This window comes from Erinaceus europaeus, chromosome 3 (genome assembly GCF_950295315.1).
Source record: "Erinaceus europaeus chromosome 3, mEriEur2.1, whole genome shotgun sequence".
Taxonomy (NCBI): Eukaryota; Metazoa; Chordata; class Mammalia; order Eulipotyphla; family Erinaceidae; genus Erinaceus; species Erinaceus europaeus.
The window spans coordinates 73,505,836-73,524,018 of record NC_080164.1 but is presented as its reverse complement, the minus strand read 5'-3'; the positions used below and the strand labels follow the sequence as shown (position 1 = coordinate 73,524,018).

Below are 18,183 nucleotides of genomic sequence, written 5' to 3'. Positions count from 1 at the left end.
TGCTTTTCGAGGGTAAATCCCTAGGAGATGGATTGCTGGGTCATAAGGTAGGGCCATTTCTAGAGTGTTACTGAATGTCCAGCCTTCAACTTTCCTACTTAATAACTATGTGATTGGGCAGAGGAATCTTCTCTGAGCTGCTGCTTCTTCAGGTATGAATAGCTCAGGGTGATAGTAGCAAGCCCTCATGAAGGGAATAAAATGAAGCTAAGTAGAGAGACCCCTAGCCAGTGACTCTTACACACATAGGCCTTCAGTCATGGCAAGCTGGTGCCCTGTTTCCAGGGCTACCCCCACACATCTCCCACCTGGGGTCCACTTGCTATACAGGACATGCTTCCGCTACTACCAGTCTCATGTTTGGGCTGTGTCCCACAGAGCCAGAAGTGATCAAGGCAGTGGTTTGGTGCTGCCAGGGAGGCCCCACAGAGTGCAGGGAGCTCAGACAAACAGCAGGGAGAGCCTATCAGGCAACTTCTGATGGCTGCCTGTGAGCTCTGTAGGGTGCTGGCTCTAGTGGAGGAAAGCACTGAGGGAGGGAATGTAAACCTAGAACAAATATACTTGATAAGTGACATCAAACAAAGTCCAGTTCCTCCAGAGCTAGATGTGATGTGTGGACTTCAAGCAGGGAGTACAGTGGGCAGCACTATCCCAAACTTAACTGCTCATGGAAATGTGGGCTCCTGTGCAGCCCTCAGGAAAAACTTGCTAGGTAATGCTATTCTAAAGTAACAGGACACCTGAGAGAAAAACTAGGGGGGGGGAGTCTCCTAGAAAGCGCTGGCAAGGTACAAGTGCTAACACAATCCCTGTTCAGATGAGCCACTTTGTATGTTGTTAATGATGAGAGGAGCCAAAGACAGAGGCACAGCCAAGGGCTGCATGTGGGTATTGACTCACATTGACTGCCTATATTTTAAGCTGGTGGGAGGATTGCGCCGCCCCATCACGATCGCCAGGGAGCCTGACAGGGTCATCTCCTCTGGACCTGCATTCAGACTTCAAGGAAGCTGGGCAGGAGGATGAGAATGGGTTGACGCATTCTCCCCCCATTATTGCTACAAATAATTACACTGTCACAATTGATTAACAGTGCTTTGGCAGTGCCTGGTGGGAATGGAGAGTCAAAAGCACCCCCTCTCCCTTACACAGGGGCATATTTGAAAGTTACATTATGAAAGTGGGGAAGGTGGTTCAACATAGACAGACAAAACAAGTCATGTTATGACATGCCCCTCAAAGAAAGAATCCAGAGATTGAGGCCTCCCTGGTACAAGTTGACGTATTGAAACAAAGAAAGATTAATAGTTAAACTGTACCAGACCTAGATGAGCAGTGGTCCACGACTAGGCAAAGATCTGTATGCCCCCCATAGAAGATTAATGATAGAAATAGCCCTCCGCAAAAGTCTAAAACAATTCTGGGTATGACCTCCCCTGAGAACAGGGCGATACAAAGTATTGTACCATTCTTACAGTAATAGGGGAGTAACAGATAGCCTGCCAAAGCCACAAGACTATGATGCTTATTGCTACTTCCTTATGAGCTGGTTGTTTAGGCAACCTGAATGTAACCTGAAAAAAGTATAAAAGCTAATGCAGTTTCACTATTAAAATGAGTCCAGATTCACCCTCCAATAGAGTGTGGTGTCTATCTGTTCTCCCTCGTGCCGACTCCTGACCCACCGGGGAGGTTGCCTTCAAGACCCCTGACCCTCCTGCTGCTCATCCACTGTGGTGGTCTGCGGCAGAGGATATTATATTGTGGCATAATGAAGTGTTCCCCCAAATTCCCAGGGCCCTCTCTCCCATCATTCAGCTCCTGTCACTAAAACTCCATTATTTGAGTGCAGAAGCCTCCAACCTTGTCCAAATGCAAATCTTTCTGACAAAAGTACCTCCCAGGGAGGCATCAAAAGGTGGAGCGCCTCTCAGTTTTCCTGGAAGGGCAGGTAAAGCCAGAGCAGGTGCATAAGCTTAGAGAGGGAGTGGGAACCCTGTTCAGGTTGGCAGAGAAAAAACAAGAGCTCAGGTCTTGCATGAAATCTTGTGAAAATCTTAACACAGGTCTGAATGACAGCCCTCAGCATATAGTTAGAGACTCTTCATCCTTTCCCAGAGTTCAGCTCCCTTCCGGAAGGTTCTATCTTCTGGAAGCCTCTACTCATCTTCAGGATTATGTAACATTTATTGGCATGGGTAGGACTCAAGACAGACATACTCTGTCCTAGTTCCCAATTCTGGTAACCGAATCTACCTGCTTCCCAGCCCCAATATCTGAGTGTTTTCCTTTTGTCTTCTCGCCTTATGTCCTGAACTCCAAACTTGAGCCCCTTCCCTCCTCCTGACTTAGTTTTCTACCTATCATCCCCCTTGGGGCCAAGGTATCTCAGTTGCCCTATACATTTTTTTTTTTAGATTTATTTATTCATTCCCTTTTGTTGCCCTTGTTGTTTTATTGTTGCAGTAGTTGTTGTTCTTGATGTCGTCGTTGTTGGATAGGACAGAGAAAAATGGAGAGAGGAGGAGAAGACAGAGAGGGGGAGAGAAAGACACCTGCAGACCTGTTTCACCACTTGTGAAGCGATTCCCCTGCAGGTGGGGAGCCGGAAGCTCGAACCGGGACCCTCTCCTTATCCTTATTCACAAATCTTATTCACAAATCCCAGTACAAAACCAGCAATTTGCTGTCACAACTGTCCAGTGTCTCCTGCCCATGTAAGGAAGCTAGGACAGCAACCCATTTCTTCAGTTTGGTGACCGAGATGCTAGCTGCCCACTCCCTTACAGTTCCTTCCACTGATCTCATTCCTGTGGCCCTGTCTAGACTCAGCGCCCATACTCCACCCCCCCCCACACACACACACACATATTTCTACTAGTAACATGTTCCTCCCTAGAACACAGACCTCTGAAAAGACAACTCTGCATAGTTGGGTTGCCACAAGGCATGCTATGGACACAGAACACCCCCTGCCAAGGGTTTTGTGAGTTCACTTTTTCTGGAGTGGCTTGCTGATGATTCTATAAATGAAGGAGAGCAGGAATCTCTGGAAAACGCCCAAGTACAAACCGGTAAGATGAAGCAGGACCACCAGGGGGCAGTATCAGCCAACATTTGGTCAGAGAGTTGCATTCTTGGGGGAAGGGAGCAGGGGGGACCCAGTAGCACTAAGATGAGAGTGAATTGGTTTTGTTCTATTAGAATAAGCTTATTTTATGTTAACTTTCATGAAATGGGAAAAGGGTTCCCAATAAAAAAATATTCCAAGAAGCTTGTTTGTAGGGGATCCCAGCCTGTTAAGAACCCTTCCTATGTTACAAGAGGCATGTAAGGGGCAGCAGGTCTAGGAGGAAACACACCTGTGCAGAGGTGGTGAGCAAGAGAATCTCAATGTTTTGCCAAGGTCTTGGCTTAACTAAAGATGGAGTTTGGAGAAGCCCCAGTCTCTTCTCTCAGTGCAGAAAACCTGCACTGAGCTACAGTAACTTCATCAGAAGCTATTCGCAAGATGCACAGTGGCTCAGATTCTCGAGGGCCTCTCCTAGCTGTCTTTGAGGAAAGCCCAGAATTCCAGTCTGATGCAGTGTTTTCATGGAAACATTTCTTCCACTGGGAGCTCCATCTTGGTGAAAGAATCATGGTCTCTCTGGTAGGATTGGCTCTAACCAGTCCAGGATAAGAATGGCTTTATAGATTGGGAGAAGCAGCTTTATGAAATGATGCACAAAATTCCTTTAAACATCAAAGTCCTCAGCTCCATGAGCCTATCACCTAAGCATTAAAACAGAATAGTCGAAAAACCTACCATCAACTTTGTGAAAATTCAACTAATTCAGTTGCTGTAAAGTTCAAAGAAAGTACACTTCCCACAGTAAACTTTCTCCTTGAAAGTCTGATCTGCCTGCCTAAGGCACAGTCACTGGGCAATAGAGAGACATAGTTGACTGGGGTCACTGGTCAAATCCACCCTTCACTGGCACCTAGTGTGGCTAGATAGTATCCCTGCACCCAGCCAACCTCCAACCAGGGGCAGAGATGAAGCAAGCACTAACTCACTGTGACACAAGATCCTGGCTCAAAGCACAGGTTCACTGGTGTTAGTGGCAGATAGGCCTTGAAAGCCAAAGGGGACTCTCAGAGGTGGAGATAAAGAAGAGTGTTCAAGCTCTTTTAGACTTTGTCTTGCAGGTCTTCCAGTCTCTAACAGAAGGCCCCCTAAAATTAAATTAAATTAAATGAAAAAGAAGAGTGTTCATACTCTGGGAAATGACCAGCAAAATGAGTGACCCTCACAAAAGGCAGGGAAGGCATTCTCCAGGTATTGGGGAGGAACTGAGCTCATATAAGCTCACTTCATTATCTCTCAGCTGCAAGCCCACCCTGCACTGTCCTCCCTTCTAAACTCCCATTCTTTTTTCCCCTCATTTTTATATTTGTTAATAGTTTGTTACAAGACTGTAAGATTAGAGTGTATAGTTCACACCACACCCTCCACCAAGGTTCCATATGCCTACCCTCGCACCTCCCAAAGATAACCACCATAGTTCTCACAAGTTTTTTTTTAATGTTTTTAAATTTTTATTTATTGAATAGAGATAGCCAGAAATCAAGAGGGTAGGGGAGATAGAGAGGGAGAGAGAAAGAGAGACATCTACATCCCTGCTTCACCACTCATAAAGCTTTCCCCCTGCAGGTGGGACTAAGGGCTCGAACCTGAGTCCTTGAGCAGTGTGTAATTTGTGTGCTCAATCAGGTGCACCACCACCTGGTCCCTATCACAAGTTTTATAAACAGCTTTCTTGCCGCTGTTTTATTTGGCAAGTTCACATAAATCAGGTCTGTAGTTTCCACGTAGAATGAAATCATCTGGTTTCATCTTTCATCTCCCGACTTACTTCATCTCCAATTCCATTCACCTTGTCCTAAAAGATACAGTATCATTTTTTCTTATTTCTTTATTGGGGAATTAATGTTTTACATTCAACATTAAATACAATAGTTTGTACATGCATAACATTCCCCAGTTTCCCATATAACAATACAACCCCCACTAGGTCCTCTGTCATCCTTCTTGGACCTGTATTCTCCCCACCCACCCACCCTCACACCAGAGTCTTTTACTTTGGTGTGACATGCCAATTCCATTTCAGGTTCTACTTTTTTTTTCCCCTTCTGATCTTGTTTTTCAACTTCTGCCTGAGAGTGAGATCATCCCATATTCATCCTTCTGTTTTTTACTTATTTCACTTAACATGAATTTTTCAAGGTCCATCCAAGATCGGCTTCTTCTTCTTCTAGCGTTTGCCCTTCTTCCGTAGCCAGTCAACAGTGTCAGGTTGAGCCTGATGTAAAGTTTCGAGACCTCCTTTGAATCTGGAGAGGTGGCAGTCGTTGACTATGTGGGTCATAGTCTGTCTGGAGCCGCAGGGGCAGTTCCGGTCGTCTCTGGCTCCCCAGCGATGGAACATAGCAGCGCACCGGCCATGGCCTGTTCGATAGCGATTGAGGAGGGCCCAATCATAATGTGCTAGGTCAAAGCCGGGTTGACGCTTGCAGGGGTCTGTGATGAGGTGTTTGTTCTTTACCTCAGCTGACTGCCAGCTCTGTTTCCAAGAGACTGGAACAGAGAAGTTCAGTGTAGGCGTAGGGGACCAGATTAGGTGACGAGACATCAAGCGTTGGACAGGGTGGGCGAAGATATCCGCGTATATTGGCAGGTCCGGTCGAGCGTAGATGTGGGAAATGAACTTAGATGATGCCGCATCCCAACGAATATCTGGCGGGGCGATGTTGCTAAGAACTGGCAGCCATGGGACCGGGGTGGAACGGATGGTTCCAGAAATTATCCTCATGGAGGAATATAATTTGGAATCAACCAAGTGGACATGGGGGCTACGGAACCATACTGGGGCACAATATTCTGCAGTGGAATAGCATTATGCCAGAGATGATGATCATAGTGAGGAAGCGCTCGCGCCCCATGAGGAGCTGGCCAGTCTTGCAATGATGTTATTCCTCGCGCCCACCTTTGCTGCAGTTTTTATGAGATGTTCGTGAAATGACAGAGTGCGATCGAGAGTAACGCCAAGATAGACTGGCTGGGCTTCATGCCGGATTCTCGTACAGCCAAGCTGCACATTAAACTCACGCGAGGCCGAGGCATGGTGTAGATGGAAAACAGATGATACCGTTTTTGCAGTGCTAGGGATTAGTCGCCATTTTTTACAGTAATCAGATATCAGAGACATGTCTTTCGTGAGTGTTTCCTCGAGGATGTCGAACTTGGATGCCTGAGTTGCACAGCAGATGTCATGGCATAGATGAACTTCCTTGAAGAAGTTTCTAGGAGGTCATTGATGTAAATATTAAATAGCGTAGGAGCCAGAACAGAGCCCTGGGGGAGGCCACTTGAGACAAGTCTCCATCTGCTAGACTTGTCACCCAGATGCACCCGGAATCTTCTGTTTTGGAGAATAAACGATATAGTGTTGGCCACTCATGGAGGCAGGCATCTTGAGATCTTGACTAGGAGACCACGGTGCCAGACCGTGTCATAGGCTGCTGTGAGATCAACAAAGACAGCACCCATCTTTAAATTCTTCTGGAATCCATTTTCAATGTAAGTTGAGAGGGCCAGGGCTGAAAACGGTGAAGTCACCATTTTTTTACAGCTGAGTAGTATTCCATTGTGTATATATACCACAACTTGCTCAGCCACTCATCTGTTGTTGGATACCTGGGTTGCTTCCAGGTTTTGGCTATTAAAAAACTGTGCTGCCAAGAACATATGTGTACACAGATCATTTTGTATGGATGTGTCGGGTTCCTTAGGATACATCCCCAGGAGAGGAATTGCAGGATCATAGGGTAGGTCCATTTCTAGCCTTCTGAGAGTTCTCCAGAGTGTTCTCCACAGAGGTTGGATGAAGTGACATTCCCACCAGCAGTGTAGGAGGGTTCCTTTGACCCCACACCCTCTCCAGCATTTGCTGCTGTTACCTTTTCTGATGTACGACATTCTCACAGGAGTGAAGTGGTATCTTGTTGTTGTCTTTATTTGCATTTCTCTGACAATCAGAGACTTGGAGCATTTTTTCATGTGTTTCTCAGCCTTTTGGATCTCTCCTGTGGTGAATATTCTGTCCATGTCCTCCCCCCATTTTTGGATGGCGTTATTTGTTGTCCTGTTGAGTTTGTCAAGCTCTTTATATATGTTGGTTATTAAACTCTTGTCTGATGTATGGCATGTAAAGATCTTCTCCCATTCTGTGAGGGGTCTCTTGGTTTGGGTAGTGGTTTCTTTTGCTGTGAAGAAGCTTTTTTTTTAATTTTATTTATTTATTCCCTTTTGTTGCCCTTGTTGTTTTATTGTTGTAGTTATTATTGTTGTTGTCGTCGTTGTTGGATAGGACAGAGAGAAATGGAGAGAGGAGGGGAAGACAGAGAGGAGGAGAGAAAGATAGACACCTGCAGACCTGCTTCACCGCCTGTGAAGCGACTCCCCTGCAGGTGGGGAGCCGGGGTTCAAACCGGGATCCTTATGCCAGTCCTTGTGCTTTGTGTCACCTGCACTTAAGCCGCTGTGCTACAGCCCGACTCCCCGTGAAGAAGCTTTTTAATTTGATGTAGTCCCATAGGTTTATACTTGCCTTAGTCTTCTTTGTAATTGGATTCGTTTTATTGAAGGTGTCTTTAAAATGTATGCGGAAAAGAGTTCTGCCAATATTTTCCTCTAAGTATCTGATAGTTTCTGGTCTAACATCCAATTCCTTGATCCACTTGGAATTTACTTTTTTATTTGGTGAAATATAGTGGTTCAGTTTAATTCTTCTGCATGTTTCAACCCGTTGTTTCCAACACCATTTGTTGAAGAGACTCTGCTTTCCCCATTTAATAGTCTGAGCCCCTTTGTCAAAGATTAGATGTCCATAGGCGTGGGGGCTCACTTCTGGGCTCTCAATTCTATTCCACTGGTCAGTGTGTCTATTCATGTTCCAGTACCAAGCAGTTTTGATGACAATGGCCCTATAATACAGTTTGAGATCTGGGAGTGTTATGCCTCCGGTTCTGTTCTTTTTTCTCAAGATTGTTTTGGCAATTCTAGGTCTTTTCTGGTTCCAGATAAACATTGTAGTATTTGTTCTATTCTCCTAAAAAATGTGCTGGGGATCTTGATGGGGATAGCATTAAATTTGTAGATGGCTCTGGGTAGTATATTCATTTTGATAATGTTAATTCTACCAACCCATGAACATGGAATATCTTTCCACTTCTTTGTGTCTTTTTCAATTTCTTTGAGTAGTGACTCATAATTTTCAGTATACAAGTCTTTCACTTCTTTGGTTAGGTTTACTCCTAGATATTTTTCTTTTTCTTCCCTGTAGGCTATGGGAGTCTGAGGGCTTTTAAACTACAAGTAGGCTTCTTAGCTCAATCACTGACTCCTGATCAAGAGATAAAGCAGGGTGTGGCAGAGATACTCCAGTGGTTATGCAAAGAGACTTTCACAGCCCCACTGCTATGCCACCGAGGTATAGGTCTTCTCCTGAGTTTCCTGGCTAGATCTCTGTCCCCTGGTGTCCCTCCCTGCCACTGCTCCAGACTCTGAGGGCAGTAGCAATGGAGACCCAGAGTTGCACTTGGTGAGTCTCTGGGGAGTCCTCTCCTCCTCTCAGCTGTCCCCTTGTTGGTGGAACAGACTGGAGGTGGTGTCCCAACTGACAAACTACCAGACTGTTACCAGCCACTTAGTCTCTCCCTAGGCTCCTCTCTGTCACCAGCCACACGTGTTTGCACTCACCAGTGACCTGGTGGGTTCCTGTCATTCCAGTCCTGTCTCATTTCGGTCCCAGGTGGTCTCCTTTGGTATTCCTAGTTGATCCGGGAGAGGAGAGGAGAGGACAGTATCATCGTTTTTCATTGTAGAGTAGTAGTCCATGAAATATAAATCCCATGACTCCTCTAGCCCGTCGTCTAATGATGGACATTTAGGCTGCTTAGCCCCATTCTTGCCAGAGCACAATGCTGAGCTTTGGCACTAGAGGACATGCAAGAGGAAGGACTTCTCCTCTAGGCTGACAAGTGTGCTGCTCCTTCAAAGCTGAGTTGCCAGGCCAGCAGCCCGCATGGCAATCCCCTCTCAGAGTCTCAGGGGTGCCTCGAGGGCAGTTTACCAACATGTTTCTCAGCTGAGATTCTTGCCAGTGACTTGTTGGGAAGTTTAATACTTCATAAGTAGCTTCTCTGTGAGTTTTAGAGGCAAGTCAATGCACAATTTCCTGCTTGTTAGCCTCAGCCTTGTTAACCTTGTTAACCTTCACCTCAGCAAGCTTTGACACTAGTGGTAGCTCCAACCACACCCTGTGGAACCTAAATCTCAGCCTCAAAGGGTCATCCTTTTCAGATGTATTCCTTCCTATATTATTTAGCTCCCACTGGTACAGCACAGCACACATTCCTGACATCCTTGGAGGGGGTCTCCTCAGTCACATTCCCCAATGCATCCCCTGGGCATTGGAGTCACTGCCTCCTAGCCTTCTCCTCACCCCACCCCTCAATCAGCCAAGGTTCTATTAGGAGAACAGAAGCCTCACAATATCTCAAGCAGGAAGAGATTTAATGCAGCAACTGGTGCTGTAATCCTGGCTTCATCTGCTCCTAACTGTGTCTCTGGACAGAAGACTTAGCCTCTTTGAAACCCAGCTACCACTCCTATAAAGATACAGTTATCTAAAAAAAAAAAAAAAAAACAGCTAGCAGGAGCAGTGGTTTTGTCATGCAGGAACCAAGCCACAATGATAACCCTGGTGGAGAGAGAGACAATGAGAGAGAGAGAGAGAAAGGATAATATCTTTGAAAAAAATACTGACATTAAAAAATCTATGGAAAATTCCTAGGTCCTGGTGCAGGGTTTGTGTACAATAACTGTAAGTGAATATTAGTACCACTCCCCATACCCTGCCCCCATACACACATTATGTTTTAGTAAAAGCTATATATAGCTAGGTTATTGTATCTTATATAAGAGAACCCCTACAGAGGTCTATATAGGCTGGAATCAAGATGATTGAGGATTATTTCCTCATTGGGGAAGAATTTAGATTACCCAATTAAGTGAGAGACAAGGAAAGGCTAAAATGCAGGTGCTAGGGGAAAAAATGACAAGATACTGGGTCCATCACTAAGAGTACTTTACTGGAGAGGAGATAGGGAGCTGGGGAGGGGAGTGAGAGGGCATCAGTTGGCTATGATCCAATGGCTTCAAGATGTCCCCAGTTGTCCTCAACTGGAGCAAATCATACAACTCCATTTATACTGCACAAGACTCTCTTCTAGACCCTTTTTTTAAAAATTAATTGAAACTGTCACATATGGCAGGTGTGTAGGGGGTGGTCACACACTCAGTTAAGTGCATGTGAAGACCTAGGTTCTAGTCTTCTCTCCCCACCAGCAGAGGGAAAACTTCATGTGTGGTGAACTAAGTCTATAGATGCCTCTCTTTCTCTCTCCCTCTCTATCTTCCTCTCCCCTCTCAATTTCTATCTGCCCTATCAAAAAGAAGAAGAAGAAGAAGAAGAAGAAGAAGAAGAAGACAAAAGAAGAAGAGGAAGAGGAAGAGAGAGAGAGAAAGAAAAAAAATCATTGGCCACCAAGATCAGTGGTGGAATCACTATGCAGGCATCAAGCCCCAGTGATAACACTAGTGGCAAAAAAGAAAATAAGAGAAGAGAGGAGAGGAGAAGAGAAGAAAGGAGAAGAGAGGAGAGGAGAGAAGAGAGAAGAAAATGTAACGTATGTACATAATTTAAAAATTAGAGTAGAAAATGGCACAGAGTTAAGACTAAATCTCCCAGGGTTGGGTAGTGACTCACCCAGTAGATTGCATACTTAAGATACCTGAAGACCTGGGTTCAAACCCCAGCCCCCAGCAACTGGGGAGAATCTTCAGGCGTAGGGGAGTATTGCTGCGGGTATTTCTCCTCTACCTCCCTTCCTTTCTATCTTTCCCTATCTCTCACTCTCTTAGCAAAACAGAAATGGACTCTGGTCATGCCGGCACCAAGCCCCAGTGATAACCCTGGTGACAATAAATAAATGCAGATGTTTTAAAAAGAAAAAGAAAAAAAAATCTCCTTCCTATGCCAAGCCCCCAAGCCCTCAGCTCTCCCACTTCAGACACAGTCATCATGATCCAGTTTTTGGTGTCTGTCCAGGCCTGTTCTACACAGATACAAGCACCATGTTTCCAGATTTTAATGCATGCGAGAGCACTTATTTTGCTTTCCACTGAGTAATATATCTTGAAAGAACATTCCAAATCTGCACTAATGAATCTGCCATACTCATTTTCTTTAAACTTATTCTTTTAAAAATCTGCATAGTATTCTTGACACAAATACAGTGTTAATTATTTAACAGTAGTTAACCTTAAATTATTTTCTTCAATCTTTTGCTATTATAAACAATGTCATATGCTCTCTATAAATTTGATTGATTGATTGATTTTACCAGAGTATTGCTCAACTCTGGCTTATAGTGGCGCAAGAGATTGAACCTGGAACCTCAGAACCTCAGGAATGAAAGTCTTTGCATAACCACTATACTATCTCCCTGGCCCCATACTTATTATAAAGTAGGAAACTCCCTGTACCTTTTATAGTTTGAGCACCAGATATCATCTTTATAGCTTAGGGTCCTACATAGAAATTCTAAGGGGAGCCGGGTGGTGGCTCACCTGGTTTAGCACACATGTTACAGTGTGCAAGGACCCGGGTTCGAACCTCCAGTCCCCACCTGCAGGGGGAAAGCTTTGTGAGTGGTGAAGCAGGTCTGCATGTGTCTCTCTGTTTCTCTCACTCTCTATCTCCCCTCCTCCTCTCAATTTCTGGCTGTCTCTATCAAATAAATCAAGATAATTAAAAAAAAAAAAAAAAGAAATTCTAAGGAAGGAGATAGAAAGCTATTCTGTCTTCTCAACCACTAATTATCTTTTGCACTCAGACATCAATCACTTTAGCTCTCTGTGTGACTCAGAGTCCTTACTTGGCAGACAGCAATAACTGCACTAGCTTTAAATTGCCTTGCAAAGGCATTATGAGAATCAAATGAGAGAAAGTATATGGAAACTTGTTGACTGCTATTCTAATACACAAGTAACTACTCTGGTTATCTGAAAAGTGTGATACTGTAAGCCAATGATAAATCAATAAAATTTTATTTTAAGAAAATCTGCCATTGACATGTTACTTCACAATATATCCATCAGTCTCCACTATGGCGTCCACTGTACCCAATGTCCCTTCTAAGGAAAAGCAAGGCCCTACACACAGCTGTTCTTATGGATATCTTGAATCTTGAGACTGCTGCACACCACACTGTATGCCCCTATCTTAAATGTTCTTTGACTTCACTGCCACCAACTGAACTAAATAGGGTGTCTTCCCAATCCATTGCCAGTAGTAGAATGATAAATTGGAATCAAAGTGCGACATACCAGGTCACTCTGATTCTTGATCTTGGAAAAAGTCTACTAGTGGTTAAGATAGTTAGAAAGCCCATGTCATCAGGGCCATGAAAGACCACTAGAAGCTGAAGTTGTGAGTAAACCTAAAAGGGGAGGAGGCAAAAGGCCTTTCATATGTTGAGGATAAAGTGAGGAAGGGTACTGATGAAAACTGAGAGGACACACAGAAGCAGAAACACCAGAGCCAGCAATAATGTAACAGTGGTGAGAGGGGGAAGTTCACCAGACTTGGCAGCTGAACCCAGCATAGTCCACTTGAAACCTAGTCAGCTGTCTGAGTTATCTGTCTGATCTCCATGTTCTCTCATGTGACTTTACCAGAAGCTTCCTTTCTCTGGGATCATTAGAGGAAGGGGAGATTGTTTTCAGGCTGCTAGGAATTCCAAACCAATCCAAGACTCTCCTACCCCACCTTCCTGCAATCTCTTAAAGGATGTGTGAGGATCTTAGCTTGAGACAGGAAATCTGATCATTTTGCTTTGGAATATACTATTTTGCTTACTGAGTTCATGTAGTTTCATGGAGATTTGGCCTTCTAAGGAAAGGACAGTGTGCAAAAAGGAGGAGAGGAGAAGTAGAGAAGCAACTGGACAACCACTAGAAGCTGAAACTTTGTTCATGCTGATTATCCCCTTGCTCAGATTCCACCCACCCTGCATGTCATCTTCGTCCCAGCCACTTCAGCCACACCAGCACCCAGCTTCCTGACTGTGGTGATAGATTGTCATCTGGGCTCCAACTCTTCATCCCAACCCATTTGCACATTTTTATCCCCATGTTTTTGCAATTCTCTCTCCACTAAGGGGGTCATAGAGCATTTGCTCATCATTTGACTTTGGGTTTGACCATAAAATCTTAGGCTGTTGGCCAAAGTCAGTATGATGGAAGTGATAGTGTATTAGTTCCAAATCCTGTCTGTCCCTCCCCTCCCTCCGTGCTATGGAGTGAATGAAACCTAGAACCTCTAACATGTATACTACTGTGGCTGAGTGGCCTTCCTGTATCAACTTTATCATTTTTATGGTGTGTGTGTGTGTGTGTGTGTGTGTGTGTGTGTGTGTGTGTTTTAGAAAGGACAGAGTGAAAGAGAGGAGATAAACCATAGCACTGCCCCACTGTCTGTGGAGCCCCCACAATGCCATCCATGGTGCTCCCATGTGGTTCTGGGACTCAGACTCAGGACCTCAGGCATGAAAGGTGTGTGTCTTACTGGGTGAGCTATTGCCAAGTCCCTTGGCTTTTTGTTTTCTTCTGGACTGTGCTCACTCTCCAAGCACTTCTTGGTCATTTCATGAGGTAACAGGAATTGAAACCAAGGTCGCATGCAACACAGTGCACGGTGACTCCAACACCGAGTCACCTGACTGGCCCTCCCAGGCCTCTTATGCTTCTTCCATTGCCATGGAAGGCTCATGTCCAGACTCACCCACTATTTCCAAGATAAGAATTAGACAGGTAGAACATAGCTGGTTAAGCACCCCCACACACACACACACACACATTACCAGTTGATCCCAGTGTAGATTACCTAACTCTTATTGTTTTGTTTTTCCAACTGTCAAGAATTGAACCCCTGACTTTCTGAAGGGAGGCTGAGTCATCCTACTCTGTCACTCCAGGAAGTCCCAAAATGAGTGCAGCCTAGAATGTTCCCAGCTGTGACCATGGACAGCTATCTCAGACTGACAGGGACTCAGAGGTTATTCAGGTTCCTACAAATGTGAATATACAAGGTCCTCAGTCAGATTGATATGGTAAACAATTAACTGTGTTCCTATATTTTCTTCAGGTTTGGGAGCAACTCTTTGCCCACAGCTTTCTAGCCCTATTCCCAACTCTAACTACAGCTTCCCAGACAATATATTTAGCACACCTTCATGCTAGTTATCAGGCTCAGGCAAAAATCACTAAAATCACGGTCCCTAAGAATATACCTAGTAGACTTCCTAGCTTCTTACCACCCTAAAAACCCTATTTTTACCTGCTCTATTCCTATTTTCTGGTTCCTCTTTATTAAACATTTTGTCCTGCCTCATAATGTACTGCCTTTCAGACACCAAGTTGTAGATACTACTATGATTCCATTCTGAAGTTCCTGGGCAGATGACCTCACCAATGTGTTCTGGAACCCCACCTCTCCAGAGCCCTACCCCAATAGGGAAAGATAGAAATAGGCTGGAGGTATGGGTTGATCTGCCAATGCCCAGGTCCAGCAGAAAAGCAATTACAGAAGCCAGAACTCCCACCTTCTTCACACCATAAAAAATTTTGGTTCACACTCCCAGAGGAGGAGAAATGTTAGGGGAAGATGACTAGAGGGCTTTGAAACCCAATTCCATCAGGACCCAGAGAGAGAAGAAGGGCAAAGAAAAGAGGGAGATTCAGAAGTAGTAATAGGTTTATCTGTGACTTAAAATGGAAGAGATAAAGAAAATAAGAACTGTGGCTGGGTAGTGGCGCACTTGGTTGAGTACACATGTTACAGTGCACAAGGACCCAGGTTCAAGGCCCTGGTCCCCATCTACAGGAGGAAAGCTTTGCGAGTGGTAAAGCGGTGCTACAGGTGTCTCTCTGTTTCCCTCCCTCTCTGCCTCCTCCTTCCCTCCCCATTTCTAGCTGTCCTTATACAATAAATAAATAAAGATATTTTTTAAGTGAGTAATAAAATAAGAACTTACTTCTCTCCATGACAAAGTCACCCCTTATCACAATAGTGATGATGGTTACTATTTATACAGCTTGTGTATAGGCAGATCATAGGCAAACACTCTATCTTATTTTCATGTGAGTGCTATAAAGACAGGAAGTGATTAAACCCTAACCCCCTCTCCATTTACAAATGAGTCCACTGAACATCCCCAAGGTAAACTACCTTTCCCTTAGACACATACCTATAAAGAGTAGCAAAGCTAGAGTTCAAATACAGTTCTTTTTTTCATAGTATAATCCTATTCTCAAACTACAAAAACTTTTGCTCTCATTTTCACAGAACTGAAAAGGGCAAAGTTATTCCCCAGCTCACCAATATCTTTGTCCATCTCCCTCAGTCTAGTCTATGAACAATTGAGGTTGTATTCATTTGCTGGAGATACCATAACAAAGTGTCAAAGACCAGGTGACTTAAACAACATATATGCACTGTATTCCAGTTCTGGAGGCTAGATTTCTAAGATCAAGAGTATAATAGGGTGGGGGTTGAATTGTTATGTGGAAAATTGAGAAATGTTACGCATGTACAAACTATTGTATTTTGTTGCTGACTGTAAACCATTAATCCCCCAATAACAAAATAAAAAAAAAGACTTCTGGGAGGTGTGGCCATGGGATAAATGGGGCCAAATCACCTCTCTTCCCAAAACAACAAATAAATACAAGAAACCCAACTGAAGCCATAATCTACAGCTGAAAGTTCTGCAGCCTCAGGTGGGTGCTTGAGTGTGGTTGGAGCAAAAAGTGGTGCGGGTTCAGGTTGAAGAACAGCAAAATCAAATCAGAGCTCCAGGCGGCACGGGCACTGAGCTGCACCATTTTGGTAATTTCACTTTAAGTGTAGCAAGCAAGTAACATTGTTCCTATGCTGGAAGAAAAGAGACAGGGCTTAAAATCTCTCAAGTCTTTGACTCAGGGGGGCTTTAGCCTTCTGAATTTAAGGCAAGAACACAACATAAAACAGGGCATTTGTGACCGCAAGACAGCCCAAAGCAACCACCTCCCTCACCCAGTCCCACATGCCACAGATCATACAAGCAAGAGAAACCTAGAGATCAAAATAGCAAATAGCACCACCTGCTGGCCATCAATAACCAGCACAAAAAAATGGGCAAGTGGAGAAACAGAACAGTCAACTATGCCGTATCAGCCAGATAGAAATGAAACAGAGGAAATCCAGGGAATTACAGATTTAGAGAGACTCTTAGAGATAGACTACACAGAGCTCATTATGAAGACTCTCCAGGAAATTATGCAAGAATTAAAAGAGCATGTTACTATGGAATTAAAACGCATGAGAGAGGAACAGAGATCACTAAGAACTGTCAAATCTTGAAAGAAGAACTTCAGTCAGAACTCCAGGGAGTAAAAGACATCCTAACTACAGCCCATGCCCAGGTAGAAGGCTTAGCAAATAAGATCCACACATTCAGAAGAAATAATGTCCAGTCCAAAAGATACAGCCAGTCCACTTTTTCAATTCAAAGATGAGGGAGAGAAATGGTTTAGAAAGACTGAAGCAACTCTCTGTGAAATTGCAGACTCCATCAAAAGATCAAATATGAGAGTGATAGGTATATCTGAAGAGGAGAACAAGGCCAAAGACCCAGAGTCCATTCTCAGAGCAATTTTAGCTGAGAACTTCCCTCACTTAGGGAACCATCAGGACATTCTCATCCAAAAGGCAGAATGATCACCCAGATTAATAAATACAAAAAGACCAACACCAAGGCACATTATTGTAAAACTATCAAAAGTCAACAACAAGGAAAAAATGTTTCTGGCTGCTAGGGGAAGGAAAGAAGTTACATACAAAGGCAGAGCTATAAGACTTTCATCAGATTTCTCTTTACAAACTCTAGAGGCAAGGGGAGAGTGGAATGGCATATTCAAAGTTCTAAAGGAGAAGAAATTCCAGCCATGAGTATTGTATCCTGCAAAAATTATCCTTCAAATACGAGGGAGAAATAAAGGTTTTCTCAAATATTCAAGAACTAAAGAAATTTGCCACAATCAACTTACAAGAACTACTGAACCGAGTCCCACAAGAAAGGAGGAAGCAAAGGAATACACATTCCAAATACCAACTTGCAGATGCTACCATGACACCATCCTGACTCTCCAGGACAGATGACTTCACCAATGTAACCTGGAACTCTACCCCTCCAGAGCCCTGCCCCAGTAGAGAAAGATAGGAACAAGCTGGGAGTATGGATCAACCTGTCAATGCCCATGTCCACCGGAGAAGCAATTACAGACACCAGACCTCCCACTTTCTGCACCCCATAATGACCCTGGGTCCATGAACCCAGAGAGATAAAGAATAGGAAAGCCTCCAATGGAGGGGATAGGGTATAGAACTCTAGTGGTGGGGAATGTGTGGAATTTTACCCCTCTTATTCTTATTGTCTATTTTGTAGGTAAAGGGGAAAAAGAAAAGTATAACAGAGCTGGTTCTTCTTAAAGGTCATGAAGGAAGGGTCTCTTCCAGGGCTATGATGGTTGATTTTATGTGTCAACTTGACTGGATCATAAGACGCCCAGTTACTTAGTGGCTAAGCATCATTTCTGGTGGTATGTCTGGGATGGTGTGCCTAACTGACACTAGTATTAGGATTGATGAACTAAGTAAAGCACATTTCCCTTTACCCCGTGTGGATGGGCATCATCTAATTTTTTCAGGGCCTGAATAGAATAAAAAGCCAGAAGGAGGCTACATTGGTTCTGCCTAATTGCTTGAGTTGCTCTGTCTTCTCCTGGCTGTAGTCTGGGGATTATGCCATCAGCATGCCTGGTTCTCAGTCCCATGGATTATTTCTGAAATTGCACCTGGCTTTCCTGAGTTTCTTGCTAGCAGATCACAGATCATACCACTTCCTGGCCTGTATTGTTTACATAAACCAATTCCTAATCTCTCCTATTGGTTTTCTCTTCTTTCTCCCTCT

The 18,183-nt window shown here is 44.2% G+C and overlaps 1 non-coding gene across 1 annotated transcript; it reads left to right on the top strand.

Annotated features, from left to right (window-relative positions):
- Positions 1-4,160: 4,160 nt before the first annotated feature.
- Positions 4,161-4,222, top strand: LOC132537904 (U7 small nuclear RNA). The gene has a single exon (XR_009549317.1). It is a non-coding gene; the product is annotated as a U7 small nuclear RNA (small nuclear RNA).
- Positions 4,223-18,183: the final 13,961 nt, after the last annotated feature.